This window comes from Anopheles coustani, assembly GCF_943734705.1.
Source record: "Anopheles coustani chromosome X unlocalized genomic scaffold, idAnoCousDA_361_x.2 X_unloc_51, whole genome shotgun sequence".
NCBI classification, from domain to species: domain Eukaryota; kingdom Metazoa; phylum Arthropoda; class Insecta; order Diptera; family Culicidae; genus Anopheles; species Anopheles coustani.
The window spans coordinates 77,501-100,783 of NW_026525161.1; the positions used below are offsets into that span (position 1 = coordinate 77,501).

At 45.8% G+C, this 23,283-nt stretch overlaps 2 non-coding genes across 2 annotated transcripts in view; both read right to left on the minus strand.

Moving 5' to 3' along the window:
- Positions 1–295, minus strand: part of LOC131270723 (large subunit ribosomal RNA) — a 4,091-nt gene extending 3,796 nt beyond the window's left edge. Inside the window, exon 1 of the ribosomal RNA XR_009179743.1 lies at positions 1–295. This exon is cut by the window's left edge and continues 3,796 nt beyond it. This is a non-coding gene — a ribosomal RNA (large subunit ribosomal RNA).
- Positions 296–783: 488 nt separating this feature from the next.
- Positions 784–938, minus strand: LOC131270725 (5.8S ribosomal RNA). Its single transcript, XR_009179745.1, has one exon. It is a non-coding gene; the product is annotated as a 5.8S ribosomal RNA (ribosomal RNA).
- Between the last annotated feature and the right edge of the window lie 22,345 nt (positions 939–23,283).

Sequence of the window (23,283 nt, forward strand, 5' to 3'; positions counted from 1 at the left end):
TCAAGCAACACGACTCCATGGCACGCTCGGTCCATCATCCAACGGGCGCTGTTCTACGGGCCTATCACCCTCTATGGGTTCTGAGCCACATTCAAGTTGGACTTGAAAAGCGCTAAGATGACGGATAGTGAGACGCACCAGTACACGGAATCGGATAGACGGACAGGCCGCCACCCCTACGTGCTGAGCTTCTCCCGTTTCGCTCGCAGCTACTCAGGGAATCCCGGTTGGTTTCTTTTCCTCCCCTTATTAATATGCTTAAATTCAGGGGGTTGTCACACATGAACTGAGGCTTATGTACCTTGCGGTTGTTATCGTCACATCTGGCTTGCGACTACTTTGTTTCAATGTCCAATATGTACCGTTGGACTCGGTTAACGGGCTGTTAGCCCGCGTGTGGTTTAACTCACTGATACCTTCCTTTGCCCATACGCTAGTTTGTTTGTGTTCCTTTGGTCAACTTCCATACTTGAATCATTTGTGCTATTCGCTGCTGCTTCGACGCTACTTTGACATCTTCGCTTCTATTTAAATAAATAAATAAGCTGAAGCTAGACATCAGTAAACACCACCACAGACACCACAAGCACGCCTTCTCCTCGTACTTCCGCCTCACGCGGGAACACGGACGCTCTAAATACTTCGAATTCCAATGCCAGTATATTGTAAACCACGGGTTCTTTAATGCTAGCGGGTCGTCGCGACCCTAGTTAACATCATGGTGCACGTCTCGTGACGGGTGTCACGGCGTAGTTAAATGTATGCGATACATTTCTCAAATATAAGCGCTCAGTCATCTGTACATCATGGTAGGTTCCCACGACGTGCAATATGCGTTCAACTTATCAATGTTCATGTGTCCTGCAGTTCACATTATGACGCGCAGTTAGCTGCGGTCTTCATCGATCCATGAGCCGAGTGATCCACTGCCGAGGGTGACTAACTTGCGTAAGCCGCCGCTGTGCGCGTATACCCGTTCCCCGTAGGGAGGAGCAAGCCGCCGCTTAGAGACGAAGCATAAAGTGTCCTCATTCCACATAGGGCAAGCTGGATGAATCCATTTTACCCAGGACGGCCGAAGCGGCGTGGACCAGGGGAGAACTGAACCTTATACTTCACACCACAGTAAGTCTACGTGTCCTCTTCCACATAGGGCAAGCTAGAACTAACTATCTTACCCAGGACTGCCGAAGCAGCGTGGACCAGGGGAGGAACACACTTTTCATGGAAACGTAAGGCATCCATGACTGCCATAACGTAAGCCGCCGCTGTGCGCGTATACCCGTTCCCCGTAGGGAGGAGCAAGCCGCCGCTTAGAGACGAAGCATAAAGTGTCCTCATTCCACATAGAGCAAGCTGGATGAATCCATTTTACCCAGGACGGCCGAAGCGGCGTGGACCAGGGGAGAACTGAACTTTATACTTCACACCACAGTAAGTCTACGTGTCCTCTTCCACATAGGGCAAGCTAGAACTAACTATCTTACCCAGGACTGCCGAAGCAGCGTGGACCAGGGGAGGAACACACTTTTCATAGAAACGTAAGGCATCCATGACTGCCATAGTGCGTAAGCCGCCGCTGTGCGCGTAAACCCGTTCCCCGTAGGGAGGAGTCAAGCCGCCGCTTAGAGACGAAGTATGAAGTGTCCTCTTCCACATAGGGCAAGCTAGAATGAACTATCTTACCCAGGACCGCCGAAGCAGCGTGGACCAGGGGAGAACTGAACTTTATACTTCACACCACAGTATTGAGTAATGTGCCCTCTTCCACATAGGGCAAGCTGGAATGTTCCATTTTACCCAGGACGGCCGAAGCGGCGTGGACCAGTGGAGGACTACACAATCATGAGGTTTGATATCGACTTGTGTGTTTCAATAGGGTACCGATGGTATGTTTTGAACCGATTTGATTTAGCCATTCTGAAGTCATCACTTGGTTGAAGCGCTGAACTAGGGAGGCATCGTTTACATTACTTGTATATATTGGTTTTCGCATGCTCTACTAGGTTAATGTCATAGGGTTGGCTATCGAGCATGCCCAAGTGATGACTTGATTGTGTGCTTGCTTGAATTCTTCACATTTCATACCATCGGTTAGTTGTCGAATCATTCCTCGATCATAACCTTCGTTCTTGTTTCATGTATGCTCTCTTCCACATAGGGCAAGCTAGAATTAACTATCTTACCCAGGACCGCCGGAGCAGCGTGGACCAGGGGAGAACTATACTTTGTCTTGTATGCCCTCTTCCACATAGGGCAAGCTAGAATGAACTATCTTACCCAGGACCGCCGGAGCAGCGTGGACCAGTGGAGGACTATACTTTGTTCATAACACCACAGTATTGAGTAATGTGCCCTCTTCCACATAGGGCAAGCTAGAATGAACTATCTTACCCAGGACCGCCGAAGCGGCGTGGACCAGTGGAGGACTACACAATCATGAGGTTTGATATCGACTTGTGTGTTTCAATAGGGTACCGATGGTATGTTTTGAACCGATTTGATTTAGCCATTCTGAAGTCATCACTTGGTTGAAGCGCTGAACTAGGGAGGGGCATCGTTTACATATATATTGGTTTTCGCATGCTCTACTAGGTTAATGTCATGAGGTTGGCTATCGAGCATGCCCAAGTGATGACTTGATTGTGTGCTTGCTTGAATTCTTCACATTTCATACCATCGGTTAGTTGTCGAATCATTCCCCGATCATAACCTTCGTTCTTGGTTCATGTATGCTCTCTTCCACATAGGGCAAGCTAGAATTAACTATCTTACCCAGGACCGCCGGAGCAGCGTGGACCAGTGGAGAACTATACTTTGTCTTGTATGCCCTCTTCCACATAGGGCAAGCTAGAATGAACTATCTTACCCAGGACTGCAAAGCAGCGTGGACCAGTGGAGGACTATACTTTGTTCATTACACCACAGTATTAAGTATGGTGTCCTCTTCCACATAGGGCAAGCTAGAACTAACTATCTTACCCAGGACCGCCGAAGCAGTGTGGACCAGGGGAGGACTATACTTTATACTTCACACACTAGCCATACTGAAGTCATCACTTGGTTGAAGCGCTGAACTACGGCGGGGTAATCGTTTACAGGTTATAATCATATAGCTGCATGCTCATTAGTAGATAATGGAATATTGTATGGCAATATGAGCATGCCCAAGTGATGACTTTGTTTCAAGCTCAACAGGTAGGGTATTGAGTCCTCTTCCACATAGGGCAAGCTAGAATGAACTATCTTACCCAGGACCGCCGGAGCAGCGTGGACCAGTGGAGGACTCTATACTTTATACTTCACACCACAGTATTGAGTACGACTTGCATAAAGCCCCTATTGAGAACCACGAGGGCTCTCTCAATGTAGAACCACGAGGGCTCTAGTACCGATTCTCTCGGTACGGCTTGGTCCGTGTTCCTTTATGCTTGTACTCGCAGAAAGTCTCAACCCGGAGGTCTTGACTTTGATTGTCATAGTTGGACTACGACGGGGCATCCGACCATTGCTGATCGAACACCCCTGATTCACCATCTTTCGGGTAGGCGGTACGCGTACCTCCGGACGCGGAAGTCTCAACCCGGAGGTCTTGACTTTGATTGTCATAGTTGGACTACGACGGGGTATCCGACTCATCGAATACCCCAGAAGCACACCATCTTTCGGGTAGGCGGTACGCGTACCTCCGGACGCGGAAAGTCTCAACCCGGAGGTCTTGACTTTGGTTGTCATAGTTGGACTATGACGGGGCATCCGACCATTGCTGATCGAACACCCCTGTTACACCATCTTTCGGATAGGCGGTGCGCGACACCACCGACGCGGAAAGTCTCAACCCGGAGGTCTTGACTTTGTATTGTTGGATAGTCCTCTTCCACTATAGGGCAAGCTGGAAATATTCCATTTTACCCAGGACTGCCGAGGCAGCGTGGACCAGGGGAGAACTTCACGGAATCTTCAGGCATCCATGATTGCCATAGTGCGTAAGCCGCCGCTGTGTGCGTCAACTCGTTCCCCGTGAGGAGGAGTCTAGCCGCCGCTAAAAGACGAAGCATTAAGTGTCCTCATTCCACTATAGGGCAAGCTAGAATGAACTATCTTACCCAGGACCGCCGAAGCAGCGTGGACCAGGCGAAGACTATACTTTATACTTCACACCACAGTATTGAGTACGACTTGCATAAAGCCCCTAATGAGAACCACGAGGGCTCTCTCAATGTAGAACCACGAGGGCTCTAGTACCGATTCTCTCGGTACGGCTTGGTCCGTGTTCCTTTATGCTTGTACTCGCGGAAAGTCTCAACCCGGAGGTCTTGACTTTGATTGTCATAGTTGGACTACGACGGGGCATCCGACCATTGCTGACCGAACACCCCTGATTCATCATCTTTCGGATAGGAGGTGCGCCCACCTCCGACGCGGAAGTCTCAACCCGGAGGTTCGGACTTAGAGTTTTTCCCATTTAAAAGTTTTTCTCTTAGCCATACTGAAGTCATCACTTGGTGAACGATTGAACTAGGGCGGGTTAATCGTTTATAGGTATCATGTGGTTTGCATGCTCTCTTAGGTTAAGGTCATGTGGTTGGCTATCGAGCATGCCCAAGTGATGACTTTGTTTCACGCTTGCTTGATTTCTTCATGATTCCCTGTTATATAGTGTAATCATTCGAGAACAGGGAATCTTTGGTTTTGCTCAACAGGTATTGGATGTCAACTTGGTATCTAGATCGCATTAAGTCTCAACGCTTAGGTTCGGACTTGTATAGTGACATCTTGTTACGGTCTTGAGTCTCAACCCGCAGGTTCGGACTACTTAGTGTTTGATCGAATATAATATGGCAACTTGTGCCTAAGTCTCAACCCGCAGGTTCGGACTTCTGTTTATTTGGCCAATGTATGTATAAGGCAACTTGTGCCTAAGTCTCAACCCGCAGGTTCGGACTTGTGTATTTGTTCGAAGTCATGTATAAGGCAACGTGTGCCTAAGTCTCAACCCGCAGGTTCGGACTTGTTAGTGTTTCGTCAACTTTCATATGGCAACTTGTGCCTAAGTCTCAACCCGCAGGTTCGGACTTGTGTATTTGTTCGAAGTCATGTATAAGGCAACTTGTGCCTAAGTCTCAACCCGCAGGTTCGGACTTGTGTATTTGTTCGAAGTCATGTATAAGGCAACGTGTGCCTAAGTCTCAACCCGCAGGTTCGGACTTGTTAGTGTTTCGTCAACTTTCATATGGCAACTTGTGCCTGAGTCTCAACCCGCAGGTTCGGACTTCTATAGTGTTTCGTCAATTATCATATGGCAACTTGTGCCGAAGTCTCAACCCGCAGGTTCGGACTTCTGGAAGGATCACTTGGCCACTAATGATCCTTCCGCAGGTTCACCTACGGAAACCTTGTTACGACTTTTACTTCCTCTAAATCATCAAGTTCGGTCAACTTCGATAAAGCAGACGCGGTTCACGAGGATCCAGCGAACGATCATCTCCAAAGACCTCACTAAATAATCCATCGGTAGTAGCGACGGGCGGTGTGTACAAAGGGCAGGGACGTATTCAACGCTGGCTGATGACCAGCACTTACTAGAAGTTCCGAGTTCATATGGACCATTGCAATCCATAATCCCTACTAAGTGAGTATTTGAGTGATTTCCCGTTCCTCTCGGAATAGGAGACACGCTGCTACCCACATTGTAGCACGCGTGTAGCCCAGAACATCTAAGGGCATCACGGACCTGTTATCGCTCGATCTCATTTTGCTAAACACAAATTGTCCTGCTAAGCAGCGTACCGTAAGTGCACTTGCGCACACGAACAGCGAAGGTGTCAGGTCATACTCCACCGAAAGGTCCTAACCCGTTCCAATCGGCATCGACGCATTAACGCTGACTGCGTTCTAGTTAGCATATGTGAGTCACGTTCGTTATCGGAATTAACCAGACAAATCAATCCACGAACTAAGAACGGCCATGCACCACTACCCTTAAATTTGAGAAAGAGCTATTAATCTGTCTCACCTCCATAAGTTCGGACCTGGTAAGTTTTCCCGTGTTGAGTCAAATTGAACCGCAAGCTCCATTTCATTGTGGTGCCCTTCCGTCAATTCCTTTAAGTTTCAACTTTGCAACCATACTTCCCCCGGAACCTGACTTTGGTTTCCCGGAAGCTACTGAGAGCACCTGGTTGTAGCGTCTCCCAATTGCTAGTTGGCATCGTTTACGGTTAGAACTAGGGCGGTATCTAATCGCCTTCGATCCTCTAACTTTCGTTCTTGATTAAAGAAAGCATCCTTGACAAATGCCTTCGCTTTAGTTAGTCTTACGACGGTCTACGAATTTCACCTCTCGCGCCGTAATACTAGTGTCCCCAACTACTTCTGTTAATCATTACCTCCGGTCTGAGTACAAACCAATGAAAGATTAGACCAAGGTCGTATTCCATTATTCCATGCAAGATTATTCTAGGGCGTTTGGGCACCCTGCTTTAAGCACTCTAATTTGTTCAAGGTAAACGTGAGCGGTCGAGCTCTATGTTACACTTGCACCCGTTGAAGGGCACACCATGACACAGACTTGGTGCCCTACCACACCATTGAGTCGCAACCAGATTCCGACTTGGCCCACCGACCACGGGTTGACCGGGTCGGCGGAGCCGGACTGTGTTGGACAAGTATCAACTTCGAACGTTTTAACCGCAACAATTTTAATATACGCTAGTGGAGCTGGAATTACCGCGGCTGCTGGCACCAGACTTGCCCTCCACTTGATCCTCGTAGAAGGATTTATGCTCTACTCATTCCAATTATGAAACATCATTAAAGAGTTTCATATTGTTATTTCTCGTCACTACCTCCCCGTCCCGGGATTGGGTAATTTACGCGCCTGCTGCCTTCCTTGGATGTGGTAGCCATTTCTCAGGCTCCCTCTCCGGAATCGAACCCTGATTCCCCGTTACCCGTTGCAACCATGGTAGTCCTCTATACTACCATCCATAGTTGATAGGGCAGATATTTGCGAGATCTGTCGTCGGTGCGAGACCATACGATCAGCATCATTATCCAGACTTCAACTCAATGACACGGAGAACCCGCGATTGGTTTGACTAATAAGTGCACCAGTTCCCGCGAGGGTCCTGGCATGTTGCATGTATTAGCTCTAGATTTTCCACAGTTATCCAAGTAACTAGGTTGATGATCTCGTAAATTATAGCTGTTATACTGAGCCTTATGCGGTTTCACATTAAATCTGTTTGTACTTAGACATGCATGGCTTAACCTTTGAGACGAGCGTATATTACTGGTAGGATCAACCAGAATTCCGACTTTGCGTTCGAATGTTCATTGTCCCATTGCACCCGGAGGAGCAAACACCACGTTCTATATGTTGTCAAGTCCGGTAGCACACGGGAGGCGAGCCCCCGTGCGAACCTCATTGCCCTCGTATCACACACACACCCGATGCACCGGACAGGCACTTGAGCGGCATTCGACTCCGCTAAGCGCTCGTGCGCCCGATTGTGCATGCGCTGACGGGGCCTTCATACCCCTACCACAGCGACCTTATGCCAAACTTCCATGAATACTTAGGTGAGCTGACAAGGGCCTTCATTTCCCTACCATCAACTAAAGGACACGCTAGGCGCGTCCGATCATTGCAACTGCGGGGCTTTCATACCCCAATCACCACAGTACGCAATTCACCAGAGTTTAATCACAACCCCCCCGGACATGGCACACTATTAACTTGCAACAAAACTTAGTGTGTGCCGGGCACATCGGTTCCACAAAATCATTCCCGATGTACCCCAATTGGGGTTGTGAACGCATCCATGGTCCTCTGACACACCCAACCAAGCGTGGATACTACATACCTCAAACACCCAGTACACTAACAGACAAATCAACATATGGTTGCTTTCCCCCAGACATTTGCCAATCACTTGGCACCCGGACGGGAACTCGCTCCTGATTGCGCCAATGCCACCCATTTGCCAAGAGCGAGTTCTGTATGTAGATTTCATTTGGAAAGACAACCGTGTACTGGATATTCTATCCGACGATTACAGATGACGAGTACGAGACTCGACTACACTCACGGATAATACATTTTGGGTCGAGATTGCTTTCGGGGTTTTCGATTGGTCTTGCGCTTGTAAACGTATAACTTTGACTTGTGGTAACCTCGGTATGTTAGTCGATCACGTGGTTGTGAACTGGTAAGGGTGAGCAATCTGTTCACTTGCACTCTGGGTAGGAATAGGTGAGCGCTATAGGTTAAGATCATTGTATGGTTCCATCGTGATGACTTTCGCTAGATAGTAGGATGTTTGGATAGTTATAACGTTTTTGGCCATTTGTTCATAGTGTTCGGTTCATTGAGGAATTCGATTGGTCTTTGCTTCACACACGTGGTCGATCACTTGGATGTGAACTAGGGTGAGAATAAGGTGTTCACTAGTGCTCTTAGGTTTTGGATCAGTACTGAGCACTTGATTGGTTTCGCATAATATGTATCCATAGTGATGACTCTTTCCAGCTTAAGATTTCGTGACCGGTTTCGAATCCTTCCCACGTTCGCTTTTACTTGGTTAGGTTTTCGAGTGTAGATTTGAAAGCAATCTCATGTATGTATCCCATCTGATATAAGCCACTGACAGTTCATGTCACCTCGTTCAACTCTCGCTGGGTCACAGAAGTATGTTACTGCGCCCATTATCCCTACTCGGATAGGTTCGGTTCGTTCGTTTTATACTACGGTGAGTAAACTCAATTTGTGCATCGCATAGCCATGGAAAGCAAGCTTTCGCGGGCCTCTTCGACTGTTTTGATACGAGCTGTGCCCGTGATGCTTGTCATCCCAGGATACTAGACCCCTTTGGACGACCGCATGACCATCAGAAAGTAAATTCCACGTTCGATTTGGGGTGTGAACCCCGAACATAAAGTCTTTGTGTAGAACCACGAGGGCTCTATAGTACCGATTCTCTCGGTACGCTTGGTCCGTGTTCCTTTATGTTCGTACTCTTGTGTGTATAATATTCATGTTCGATTTGGGATATTTGCTACTGTCACCGTTTGAGTACCATGGGGCTTGAACCCCTAACATAAAGTCTTTGTGTAGAACCACGAGGGCTCTGTAGTACCAATTCTCTCGGTACGCTTGGTCCGTGTTCCTTTATGTTTGTACTCTTGTGTGTATAATATTCATGTTCGGTTTGGGATATTTGCTACTTTCACCAGGGTCCCGTTCTTCATACAAGTCTGCCTTGCTAATGTGGTAACTTTATAGTGTAGTTCTGACATCCCAATTTTGGGACTTAGCCGATTTTTCATGTATTTCCATATGACCCGTAGGGTCCCTTTCTTCATACAAGCTTGCCTAGGGCGATCGGTCAAAACTTGTCTTACTATTCGATTGGTCTTCGCACTTTCACCCTAGGCAGTTCGCCTAGGTCTGTCTTCTTGAGGAGGCCAAAACCCGATATAAGGAGGTCCAGCCGACCCTGAAACCTCCCCTGTCTTAACTACACTAACCCGATTTTTCAGGGTCCTCAGCGCCATACAACTTTGCCTAGGTCACTTGTACTCTTGACTTAGGCCATCTGACTTGGTCCGTGTTTCTTCCTAGGGTTCACCTAGGTACTTTGCCTTGCTTGCTGTGGTAACTTTTTAGTGTAGTTCAGACATCCCAATTTTGGGACTTAGCCGATTTTTCATGTATTTCCATATGACCCGTAGGGTCCCTTTCTTCATACAAGCTTGCCTAGGGCGATCGGTCAAAACTTGTCTTACTATTCGATTGGTCTTCGCACTTTCACCCTAGGCAGTTCGCCTAGGTCTGTCTTCTTGAGGAGGCCAAAACCCGAAATAAGGAGGTTCGGCCGACCCTGAAACCTCCCCTGTCTGAACTACACTAACCCGATTTTTCAGGGTCCTCAGCGCCATACAACTTTGCCTAGGTCACTTGTACTCTTGACTTAGGCCATCCGACTTGGTCCGTGTTTCTTCCTAGGGTTCACCTAGGTACTTTGCCTTGCTTGATGTGGTAACTTTATAGTGTAGTTCTGACATCCCAATTTTGGGACTTAGCCGATTTTTCGTATATTTCCATATGACCCATAGGGTCCCTTTCTTCATACAAGCTTGCCTAGGGCGATCGGTCAAAACTTGTCTTACTATTCGATTGGTCTTCGCACTTTCACCCTAGGCAGTTCGCCTAGGTCTGTCTTCTTGAGGAGGCCAAAACCCGAAATAAGGAGGTTCGGCCGACCCTGAAACCTCCCCTGTCTGAACTACACTAACCCGATTTTTCAGGGTCCTCAGCGCCATACAACTTTGCCTAGGTCACTTGTACTCTTGACTTAGGCCATCCGACTTGGTCCGTGTTTCTTCCTAGGGTTCACCTAGGTACTTTGCCTTGCTTGATGTGGTAACTTTTTAGTGTAGTTCAGACATCCCAATTTCGGGACTTAGCCGATTTTTCGTATATTTCCATATGACCCATAGGGTCCCTTTCTTCATACAAGCTTGCCTAGGGCGATCGGTCAAAACTTGTCTTACTATTCGATTGGTCTTCGCACTTTCACCCTAGGCACTTTGCCTAGGTCTGTCTTCTTGAGGAGGCCAAAACCCGAAATAAGGAGGTTCAGCCGACCCAGAAACCTCCCCTGTCTGAACTACACTAACCCGATTTTTCAGGGTCCTCAGCGCCATACAACTTTGCCTAGGTCACTTGTACTCTTGACTTAGGCCATCTGACTTGGTCCGTGTTTCTTCCTAGGGTTCACCTAGGTACTTTGCCTTGCTTGATGTGGTAACTTTTTAGTGTAGTTCAGACATCCTAATTTTGGGACTTAGCCGATTTTTCATGTATTTCCATATGACCCATAGGGTCCCTTTCTTCATACAAGCTTGCCTAGGGCGATCGGTCAAAACTTGTCTTACTATTCGATTGGTCTTCGCACTTTCACCCTAGGCAGTTCGCCTAGGTCTGTCTTCTTGAGGAGGCCAAAACCCGAAATAAGGAGGTCCAGCCGACCCTGAAACCTCCCCTGTCTTAACTACACTAACCCGATTTTTCATGGTCCTTAGCGCCATACAACTTTGCCTAGGTCACTTGTACTCTTGACTTAGGCCATCTGACTTGGTCCGTGTTTCTTCCTAGGGTTCACCTAGGTACTTTGCCTTGCTTGATGTGGTAACTTTTTAGTGTAGTTCAGACATCCCAATTTTGGGACTTAGCCGATTTTTCATGTATTTCCATATGACCCATAGGGTCCCTTTCTTCATACAAGCTTGCCTAGGGCGATCGGTCAAAACTTGTCTTACTATTCGATTGGTCTTTGCACTTTCACCCTAGGCAGTTTGCCTAGGTCTGTCTTCTTGAGGAGGCCAAAACCCGAAATAAGGAGGTTCAGCCGACCCAGAAACCTCCCCTGTCTTAACTACACTAACCCGATTTTTCATGGTCCTTAGCGCCATACAACTTTGCCTAGGTCACTTGTACTCTTGACTTAGGCCATCTGACTTGGTCCGTGTTTCTTCCTAGGGTTCACCTAGGTACTTTGCCTTGCTTGATGTGGTAACTTTTTAGTGTAGTTCAGACATCCCAATTTCGGGACTTAGCCGATTTTTCGTATATTTCCATATGACCCATAGGGTCCCTTTCTTCATACAAGCTTGCCTAGGGCGATCGGTCAAAACTTGTCTTACTATTCGATTGGTCTTCGCACTTTCACCCTAGGCACTTTGCCTAGGTCTGTCTTCTTGAGGAGGCCAAAACCCGAAATAAGGAGGTTCAGCCGACCCAGAAACCTCCCCTGTCTGAACTACACTAACCCGATTTTTCAGGGTCCTCAGCGCCATACAACTTTGCCTAGGTCACTTGTACTCTTGACTTAGGCCATCTGACTTGGTCCGTGTTTCTTCCTAGGGTTCACCTAGGTACTTTGCCTTGCTTGATGTGGTAACTTTTTAGTGTAGTTCAGACATCCCAATTTTGGGACTTAGCCGATTTTTCATGTATTTCCATATGACCCATAGGGTCCCTTTCTTCATACAAGCTTGCCTAGGGCGATCGGTCAAAACTTGTCTTACTATTCGATTGGTCTTCGCACTTTCACCCTAGGCAGTTTGCCTAGGTGTAGCTTCTTGAGGAGGTCAAAACCCGAAATAAGGAGGTCCGGCCGACCCAAAAACCTACCCTGTCTGAACTACACTAACCAGATTTTTCAGGGTCCTCACCGTCATACAACTTTCCCTAGGTCACTTGAACTCTTGACTTAGGCCATCTGACTTGGTCCGTGTTTCTTCCTAGGGTTCACCTAGGTAGTTTGCCTTGCTTGGTGTGGTAACATTTGAGTGTAGTTCTGACATCCCCATTTTGGGACTTAGCCGATTTTTCGTAAAATACCATATGACCCATCAGGGTCCTTGCCTTCATATAAGTTTGCCTTGCTTGGTGTGGTAACATTTGAGTGTAGTTCTGACATCCCCATTTTGGGACTTAGCCGATTTTTCGTAAAATACCATATGACCCATCAGGGTCCTTTGCTTCATATAAGTTTGCCTTGCTTGGTGTGGTAACTTGTTAGTGTAGTTCTGACATCATCATTTTGGGACTTAGCCGATTTTTCGTAAAATACCATATGACCCATCAGGGTCCTTGCCTTCATATAAGTTTGCCTTGCTTGGTGTGGTAACATTTGAGTGTAGTTCTGACATCCCCATTTTGGGACTTAGCCGATTTTTCGTAAAATACCATATGACCCATCAGGGTCCTTTGCTTCATATAAGTTTGCCTTGCTTGGTGTGGTAACATTTGAGTGTAGTTCTGACATCCCCATTTTGGGACTTAGCCGATTTTTCGTAAAATACCATATGACCCGTCAGGGTCCTTTCCTTCATATAAGTTTGCCTTGCTTGGTGTGGTAACATTTGAGTGTAGTTCTGACATCCCCATTTTGGGACTTAGCCGATTTTTCGTAAAATACCATATGACCCATCAGGGTCCTTTGCTTCATATAAGTTTGCCTTGCTTGGTGTGGTAACATTTGAGTGTAGTTCTGACATCCCCATTTTGGGACTTAGCCGATTTTTCGTAAAATACCATATGACCCATCAGGGTCCTTTGCTTCATATAAGTTTGCCTTGCTTGGTATGGTAACATTTGAGTGTAGTTCTGACATCATCATTTTGGGACTTAGCCGATTTTTCGTAAAATACCATATGACCCATATGGGTCCTTTGCTTCATATAAGTTTGCCTTGCTTGGTGTGGTAACTTTTTAGTGTAGTTCTGACATCCCCATTTTGGGACTTAGCCGATTTTTCGTAAAATACCATTTGACCCATCAGGGGCCTTTGCTTCATATAAGTTTGCCTTGCTTGGTGTGGTAACATTTGAGTGTAGTTCTGACATCCTCATTTTGGGACTTAGCCGATTTTTCGTAAAATACCATATGACCCATCATGGTCCTTGCCTTCATATAAGTTTGCCTTGCTTGGTGTGGTAACCTTTGAGTGTAGTTCTGACATCATCATTTTGGGACTTAGCCGATTTTTCGTAAAATACCATATGACCCATCAGGGTCCTTTCCTTCATATAAGTTTGCCTTGCTTGGTGTGGTAACATTTGAGTGTAGTTCTGACATCCCCATTTTGGGACTTAGCCGATTTTTCGTAAAATACCATATGACCCATCAGGGTCCTTTGCTTCATATAAGTTTGCCTTGCTTGGTGTGGTAACTTGTTAGTGTAGTTCTGACATCATCATTTTGGGACTTAGCCGATTTTTCGTAAAATACCATATGACCCATCATGGTCCTTGCCTTCATATAAGTTTGCCTTGCTTGGTGTGGTAACCTTTGAGTGTAGTTCTGACATCATCATTTTGGGACTTAGCCGATTTTTCGTAAAATACCATATGACCCATCAGGGTCCTTTCCTTCATATAAGTTTGCCTTGCTTGATGTGGTAACATTTGAGTGTAGTTCAGACATCCCCATTTTGGGACTTAGCCGATTTTTCGTAAAATACCATATGACCCATCAGGGTCCTTTGCTTCATATAAGTTTGCCTTGCTTGGTGTGGTAACATTTGAGTGTAGTTCTGACATCATCATTTTGGGACTTAGCCGATTTTTCGTAAAATACCATATGACCCATCAGGGTCCTTGCCTTCATATAAGTTTGCCTTGCTTGGTGTGGTAACATTTTAGTGTAGTTCTGACATCCCAATTTTGGGACTTAGCCGATTTTTCGATCAATACCATATGACCCATCAGGGTCCTTTGCTTCATATAAGTTTGCCTTGCTTGGTGTGGTAACATTTGAGTGTAGTTCTGACATCCCCATTTTGGGACTTAGCCGATTTTTCGATCAATACCATATGACCCATCAGGGTCCTTTGCTTCATATAAGTTTGCCTTGCTTGGTGTGGTAACATTTGAGTGTAGTTCTGACATCATCATTTTGGGACTTAGCCGATTTTTCGTAAAATACCATATGACCCATCAGGGTCCTTGCCTTCATATAAGTTTGCCTTGCTTGGTGTGGTAACATTTGAGTGTAGTTCTGACATCCCCATTTTGGGACTTAGCCGATTTTTCGTAAAATACCATATGACCCATCAGGGTCCTTTGCTTCATATAAGTTTGCCTTGCTTGGTGTGGTAACTTGTTAGTGTAGTTCTGACATCATCATTTTGGGACTTAGCCGATTTTTCGTAAAATACCATATGACCCATCAGGGTCCTTGCCTTCATATAAGTTTGCCTTGCTTGGTGTGGTAACATTTGAGTGTAGTTCTGACATCCCCATTTTGGGACTTAGCCGATTTTTCGTAAAATACCATATGACCCATCAGGGTCCTTTCCTTCATATAAGTTTGCCTTGCTTGATGTGGTAACATTTGAGTGTAGTTCTGACATCCCCATTTTGGGACTTAGCCGATTTTTCGTAAAATACCATATGACCCATCAGGGTCCTTTGCTTCATATAAGTTTGCCTTGCTTGGTGTGGTAACATTTGAGTGTAGTTCTGACATCCCCATTTTGGGACTTAGCCGATTTTTCGTAAAATACCATATGACCCATCAGGGTCCTTTCCTTCATATAAGTTTGCCTTGCTTGGTGTGGTAACCTTTGAGTGTAGTTCTGACATCATCATTTTGGGACTTAGCCGATTTTTCGTAAAATACCATATGACCCATCAGGGTCCTTGCCTTCATATAAGTTTGCCTTGCTTGATGTGGTAACATTTGAGTGTAGTTCTGACATCCCCATTTTGGGACTTAGCCGATTTTTCGTTCCATACCATATGACCCATCAGGGTCCTTGCCTTCATATAAGTTTGCCTTGCTTGGTGTGGTAACATTTTAGTGTAGTTCTGACATCACCATTTTGGGACTTAGCCGATTTTTCGTAAAATACCATATGACCCATCAGGGTCCTTTGCTTCATATAAGTTTGCCTTGCTTGGTGTGGTAACACATGAGTGTAGTTCTGACATCCCCATTTTGGGACTTAGCCGATTTTTCGACCAATACCATATGACCCATCAGGGTCCTTTGCTTCATATAAGTTTGCCTTGCTTGGTGTGGTTACATTTGAGTGTAGTTCTGACATCCCCATTTTGGGACTTAGCCGATTTTTCGATCCATCCTATATGACCCATCAGGGTCCTTTTTCTTCATATAAGTTTCCCAAGACTTAGTGCTTTTTACCTTTGGACACCAATATCACCCTTACGGGTATCTTTGATCTTCGCACCATGTATTGACCAAATGTAGGTCTTGGTATGCCAAACTTATAATTGTTCTACACCAAGTCTCTATCTTGAACCATTAAGGCTCTAACTTGCACCAATTGCTTGGTACTCTTGGTCCGTGTTTCATCGCATACTGACTTCTTGACTTAGTGCTTTTTTCCTTTGGACACCAATATCACCCTTGCGGGTATCTTTGATCTTCTCACTTTGTATTGACCGAATGTAGGTCTTGCCATGCCAAACATATAATTGTTCTACACCAAGTCTCTATCTCGTACCGCCAGCTCGGTACATTCGATAAACCTGCCCTTAAGGCACCCGGGACTTAGCCATTTTTTCACATTTTTCATGATTTTGAGGCAACTTTTCTCGACTTTGTCACCTTATATCACCAAGATCCTTTCCCTTTAGCGCTTCACTCTGTTCGTATGATATTTAGCGCTGACTATCACCTTTCTATCGCTGAGCTCAACTTCTTATTCGGTGCCATAGAGCCAGAGATATTGGGTGTATGCTGTTATAAGGGAAGTTTGTCACTTTTTCAAAGGCCCACTTTGGGACGCCCATATCTCACCTTCAGGTATCTTCGATCTTCTTGTCGTCTATGGACGAAACTTAGGTCTTGTCTTGGCCAACTTATAAATGTTCTACGGCCAAGCCGTATCTCTTACCGCCAGCCCGGTATTTTTGGACTTAGTCGGATTTTCGCCTCTCGTGGTAACAATTTCTGACTTTGACTCACAATAACACCTGAACGGTCACATGCTAGCGCTTTGCTTGGCAAGAATTATAGTTAGCGCTACCTTTTCTCTTTCCATCGATACCTTGTTCGTTCCATTCCATGCCATACAGCCGAAGTTATGATGTTTCCCGTTTTCCATATCATGTGGAGCTTATGCTCTGGGAAAACCATCTAACACCTGTACCACCCTTTTGGGTACCACCGATCTCGTCACTATGTTCGGGCCAAATATAGGTTATAACATGCCCAACATATAATTGTTCTACACCAAGTCTCTATCTCTTACCGCCTGCTCGGTATTTTACTCGTAAGTCCAAATTTCACAACTTGTACTTTTTGGCCCAATGTACTCGAGTTTCAATTTTGGTAACATTTTTCGACTTTGACACTTAATAACTTCCAAATCATGCTAGTTAGCGCTTTGCTTTCTTCTAGTCGTATCTAGCGCTGGGTGTTACCTTTCCAAAACATATCCTAGCTTAACAATCCATGCCATACAGCCGGAGCTATACGGTGCACAAGTCAAATCCATTTTAGCCATGTTTCATTTTTGCCAATTTTTGACCACTCGTATCACCCTTCCAGAGTGGTCCGATCTTCTCGCTGTCTATGGACGACTTTTAGGTCTCGTAGAGGCAAACTTATAAGTATTCTACGTCAACCCGCTATCTCTTACCGCCTGCTCGGTATTCTTGGTCTTGTGTGATTTTTGGAAATTTTGGTATTATTTTTCCATTTTGTCGCTTAATAACTCAGTTTTGCTCAACACTTAGCGCTTCGGTTGTTTGGGATTATAGTTAGCGCTCGGTTCGACCTTTCCAACACTGATCTTAGCTTGTCGATCCGTTCCATACAGCCTGAGTTATTCGCGATACCGTGTTTCAACCCATTTCTCAAGTCTCGTTTTGGTCCAACTTTGAACCAGCCATATCACCCTGATGGGTACCTCCGATCTTCTCGCTCTATATTGGCCAAAGTTAGGTCTTGTGGTAACGTACTTATGATTGTTCTACGCCGTGTTCGTAGCTCTTATCGTTCGCCCGCTATTTTCGATCATAAGGTGAATTTTCGCCTCTAAACCACCATTTTTCACCTTTGCCCTCTAATATGACCGACTTGCTCAACACCTAGCGCTTCGCTTGGTAGGACACATAGCTAGCGCTCGTCAAGACCTTTCCAACGCATATCCAAGCTTTCCGATCCGAGCCATACAGCCTGAGCTATAGGCGATACCGTTTTTCCCATTTTCTTGGTCACACGCACTTTAGGGTACCCCTTTTTGCCTTTGACCCTTAATACCTCCTCCGGGTCACTAGTAGGCGCTCAGCTTGGTAGGAAACATAGCTAGAGCAGGCCTTCACCTTTCCAAAACTGCCAAAAGTGTACCGATCCGACATCTAGAACCAAAGTTATGGTCATTCCCATCATGCTCTACTTTCATGGTCAACCTCCACCAAGCACACCTAGGTTGGACCAACTTTCACCAACTCATCTCGAACCCCAAATTTGCTTCGACCTACTAGGTTTCCCTAGCAAAGTGGCCAAAACATCCATTACAACACGACTGGTCTTTCTGGTGGTCGACCTAGGCGACTTTGTTCGACGACCACCACCCCATGGAACTAAAAGACGTCCCTTGATACGGACCACCGATACATTTTCCGGCCTGTCTAAACTACACTCATCGAAATTTTTTTGCGTCCCCACCGTCATACAAGTTTGCCTAGGTCAAGTTTTTCTTCCGGATCGGCCGCGGACCTCACTTTTCATTATCTAGGGAGGCCATAGGGCCCCAAAAGGGGTTTTTTAAAATTTTCGACACTTTCGACTTTGGTCGGATTTTTTCCGATTTTGGTCCGACCTAGGGACTTGGTGGTCCAAGGAGCCTCGGGACCAAACTTTTTTCTCAGGGGTCCGTACCTCCATACAACTTTGCCTAGGTAAATTTTTTGTTCCAAATCGACCGCGGATTTCACTTTTCAATATCTGGGGCTCGTGTAGAGTCCGAATATGAGGTTTTCTCATTTTTCGACATTTTCGACTTTTTTCGACTTTTTTCGGGTTTTTCGACCTAGGGGTCCGCCGAACAAATTTTGGGTCAAAAATTTTTATTGAACTAGTCGAAAGTACGCAAAAAGATAAGACTTTTTGCCGAAGACACCATGCCCCGGAACCGACTCCTTCCCCTTCAAAATTGGGGACAAACGTGATTTTTGAAACTTTTCCTTAGGGAGCCCAAGACTTAGAAAATTTTCAAATTCTCGATTTTTCGATTGCGAGCTAGCGCTTTGCGGTCTTCGGCAATGTTGTAGATCTCGACGAGATAAGACTTTTTGGTCAAGAGACATTTTGCCCTCCGACCCCTCCTTCCCCCCGCAAATCGCCCCCCAAAGTGCAATTTTTGCATTTTCACCTCTTTGCACGCACTGTTCGGCCCAAATGACCCCTTTCTATGGGTCTGAGCGCTTTGCGGTCTTCGGCAAACTTTTAGAGCGTACCAAGCCCTAATTATAATTGTTCTACACCACCTTCGTACCTCTTCATCCCTGGCCGCTATTCGCGTACCAAGGTAATTTTTGTTCATTTTGTCAACATTTTGCATCTTTGACTGCTTATATCGGCCTTGCCATGAACCGATAGCGCTTCGCTGTGTTCTAACGTAAGTTAGTACTACTCAATACCTTTCCAAATCATGTCTTAGATTGTCATTTGCTTGCTTACAGCCGGAGCTATGAGTGATACCGTAAAAAGTACCGAAACTTGGAAAAATCCTTGGATCGACCATATCCCCCCTTTGGGGGCCAGATATCGAAAAAAGTTCTGATTCAAAAAGTTGCGCCTTAACGTGTTCTAGTTATGCCTAGAACATTTCACTTCGCTAGCTGGCCTGCAACTTAGCCGTAATTGGGATTTTAGGGTGTTCATGGAGGGCCCATTTCCTGCGACTTGGTATCTTTTGGGCCCTATGTTTCTCTAATATCTCCACGAGTTTTCCAGATAGCCTTTTCAAACTTTTAGGGTGCCTAGAAAACCTCAAGACCTTTCCAACGCTATGCCGTTTGCCTCGCTCGGACATCTACAGCCAAAGTTATTCGAGGTACACGGTACCTTACCCTGTTTTCTCAGTACTTGGTCGAAAATTTCGATCAGCCATATGACCGACTTGGACAACCCTGAGCGGGTTGGCCCCATATAACTAAACTTTCGTCTCGTGGAGGCAAACTTATAAATATTCCACGTCAACTCGCTATCTCGTACCGCCTTGACGGTATACTTGGTCCAAGGGCCATTTCCAGCGACTTGGTCGCAATTTCGCTCTAAGTTTCGCTAATACCTTCGTCCGTGGACATGGTGATTTTTTGTTCGTATTTTTCCTTGATAGTCCCACTCAAGACTATTTCATACCAGAGCCAAGCGTCCCGCTAAGTGCCATACAGCCTGAGCAGTAATTCATGAAAGGTACCTCTACCAGTTTTTGCCATACTTGGGTACAAACTTTGGATCGCCCATATCTCCACTTTGGAGGCCAGCCAGCACCTTGGCCTCATATACTTTTTTGTTGGTCATACCATGCACCAAATATAATTGTTCTACGCCAACTTGCTATCTCTTCTCCAACTTGCCGTTATTCTTGGTCCAAGTCCCATTTCATTCGTTTTCGGACCCATTTTGCTATATGTTTCACTAATAGCTTCGGCCATGGACAAGCTGATATTCCATTTGTATTTTTCCTTGATAGTCCCACTCAAGACCATTCCAAAACACACCGCAGCTTGTCGCTCGGTGGCAAACTGACCGAGTTATAATTCATGAAAGGTACCTCAACTTGGTACACCACGTGGTCGGCCCAAACCATAAACCGACCAAACGACCGACTTGGAGCACCTCGACCGGGTTGCCCCCATATAATGAAAGTTGCGTCTCTACACGCCCAACTTATGAATATTCTACGCCAAGTCGCTATCTCTTACCGGTAAGCCGGTATTCACCTTCCAAGGGTGATTTTTTTCAAGTGCCATTTCCTGCGACTTGGTCCCCGAATTGGACCATCATCACCTAATATCTCCGTGGTCTTTCAACTCAGCCTCATGAAACTTTCAGGGTAGATAGGTCTCCCCAAGACCTTTCCAACGGTGAGCCGTTTGCCTCGCTCGGCCATCTACAGCCGAAGTTATTAATGGTACTTGGTACCTTACCCTGTTTTTGCCATACTTGTTCGTACTTGGGTACAAACTTTGGATCGCCCATATCTCCACTTTGGAGGCCAGCCAGCACCTTGGCCCCATCTACTTTTTTGTTGGTCATGCCATGCACCAAATATAATTGTTCTACGCCAACTTGCTATCTCTTCTCCAACTTGCCGTTATTCTTGGTCCAATTCCCATTTCATTCGTTTTTGGACCCATTTTGCTATATGTTTCACTAATAGCTTCGGCCATGGACAAGCTGATTTTCGATTGGTATTTTTCCTTGATAGTCCCACTCAAGACCATTCCAAAACACACCACAGCTTGTCGCTCGGTGGCAAACTGACCGAGTTATAATTCATGAAAGGTACCTCTTCTTGGTACACCACGTGGTCGGCCCAAACCATAAACCGACCAAACGACCGACTTGGAGCACCCTGACCGGGTTGCCCCCATATAATGAAAGTTGCGTCTTTACACGCTCAACTTATGAATATTCTACGCCAAGTCGCTATCTCTTACCGGTAAGCCGGTATTCACCTTCCAAGCGTGATTTTGGTCAAGTGCCATTTCCTGCGACTTGGTCCCCGAATTGGACCATCATCACCTAATATCTCCGTGGTCTTTCAACTCAGCCTCATGAAACTTTCAGGGTAGATAGGTCTCCCCAATACCTTTCCAACGATATGCGGTTTGCCTCGCTAGGCCATCTACAGCCGAAGTTATTCATGGTACTTGGTACCTTACCCTGTTTTTTCCATACTTGTTCATACTTGGGTACAAACTTTGAATCGCCCATATCACCACTTTGGAGGCCAGCCAGCGCCTTGGCCCCATACACATTTTTGTTGGTCATACCACGCACTAGTTATAAATGTTCTACGCAAGCTTGCTATCTCTTCTCCAACTTGCGGTTATTTTTGACTCAAGTCCCATTTCCATAGTTTTTGGTACCAATTTGCTCTATGTTTCGCTAATAGCTTCGCCCAAGGACTTTGTGATTTTTTGTTCGCATTTTTCCTAAATAGTCCCACTCAAGACTATTCCAAATCACACCTTAGCTTGTCGCTCAGTGCCATACAGCCAGAGTTTTAATTCATGAAAGGTACATAACCTTGGTACACCACGTGGTCGGTCCAAACCATCAACCAACCATATGACCGACTTCGAGTCGAGCTAGCGGCTAGGCTCAATATAATGAAATGCGTGTCTTGATGCGGGCTACTGACGGTCTGAACAATGTAGCTCGCTAGCTCGTCTCTAAACTTGTGTTTTGGTCGAATATTGGGTGTTCATGTACCACTTCGGGTAACATGGACTTTGGTGCAACTTTACCACTTGTGCACTTAATAACTTCCCGGTCATTCAAGTCTTTGCCTTCATACTTTCAGGGTAGTTAGGTCTCGTCGAGACCTTTCCATACATATGCCAAACTCATCGATCGGACATCTATAGCCCGAGTTATTCGCGGTACACCGTACCTTACCCTGTTTTTTCCTCAATTGGGTACAAACCTTGGAACACCCATATCGCCCCTTTAGAGACTAGCTGGCACGTTGGCCTCATATAATGATAAGTGCACCTCAACTAGGGCTACTGACGGTCAGAACATTTCAACTTGCTAGCTCGGGCCCACACTTGTGTTTTTCTCGAATATATGGTTCAAGTGTGCCACTTTGGGCACTTTTGGACATTTTGTCCCCACACAACTTTCTTGCCTTGGTAGATAGGGTCTTGTGATCTTGGGCAAAAAGATGCACCAAGATAAAGTCTAACTTTCGTTCTTGTACCGCAAAGCGCTATCTCAAACACCCGAGGAGATAGAAAGTGATTATGTTCGGTATATCGGTCTTCCATGGCCTACTATGGTAAACCCCTGCAGGTATGCAACCGAAGGTGCTTGGTACATGTATTTGGTGCAATATCGGTGCAAAGTAGGTGTTTCCTTGATCGGGCTATAACTTTCTTGGTTGATGTTGGATTGCTTTGCGGTCTTCGGGGGATAGTTAGGGAACATGTTGGCCAACATTTCCTTATTCCTCAGCCTGGCCGTACCTCTTACCGTCTAGGCGGTATACATGCTCTAAGTTGGAACTTGTGTTCCTTTGGGTAACTTCTCTGACTTTGACGCTTAATAACTTTCGTTCATATGCAGTCTAAGCTCTGCAACTCTCAGGAAAGCTAGTACTACTCATTTCCTTTCCATATCAGTCTTTGGCTTGTCGATCCGATGTCTACAGCCTTACTTATTCACGTTCCCTGTGAAGGTAGGTTTTTGCCCATTTTCCAGTTCATGTGGTAACATTCCCAGACTTTGCCGGCTTTCTCTTCATGTGGTAACTTGCTTGCTTGTGTGGTAACTTGATAGTGTATGTCTGACAGACCCAATCTGGGACTTAGCCGATTTTTCTCTTCATATCATATGGATCCATCACTAGGCCATCTTGCTTGCTTGTGTGGTAACTTGGAAGTGTATTTCTGACAGACCCAATCTGGGACTTAGCCGATTTTTCTCTTCATATTATATGGATCCATCACTAGGCCATCTTGCTTGCTTGTGTGGTAACTTGGAAGTGTATTTCTGACAGACCC